Source organism: Grammomys surdaster, unplaced genomic scaffold (genome assembly GCF_004785775.1).
Source record: "Grammomys surdaster isolate TR1022 unplaced genomic scaffold, NIH_TR_1.0 128, whole genome shotgun sequence".
NCBI classification, from domain to species: domain Eukaryota; kingdom Metazoa; phylum Chordata; class Mammalia; order Rodentia; family Muridae; genus Grammomys; species Grammomys surdaster.
In genome coordinates, this window is record NW_021604586.1 from 1038061 (window position 1) to 1038415 (window position 355).

Sequence of the window (355 nt, forward strand, 5' to 3'; positions counted from 1 at the left end):
TGTGTGTGTGTGTCTGTGTGTCTGTGTCTGTGTATATTTCTGTGTGTGTGTCTGTGTGTATCTGTGTGTATCTCTGTGTGTGTATGTGTGTATCTGTTTGTGTGTATCTCTGTCTGTGTGTATCTGTGTGTGTCTGTGTGTATCTCTGTGTGTGTGTGTCTGTGTGTCTGTGTGTCTGTGTCTGTGTATATTTCTGTGTGTGTGTCTGTGTGTATCTGTGTGTATCTCTGTCTGTGTGTATCTGTGTGTGTCTGTGTGTATCTGTTTGTGTGTATCTCTGTCTGTGTGTATCTGTGTGTGTCTGTGTGTATCTCTGTGTGTGTGTCTGTGTGTATCTGTGTGTATCTCTGTGTGT

At 43.1% G+C, this 355-nt stretch overlaps 1 protein-coding gene across 1 annotated transcript in view; it reads right to left on the bottom strand.

Moving 5' to 3' along the window:
* The window catches only part of Pkd1l2 (polycystin 1 like 2), an 81670-nt gene that overhangs the window by 58264 nt on the left and 23051 nt on the right, over positions 1-355 (bottom strand). The window lies entirely within an intron of this gene.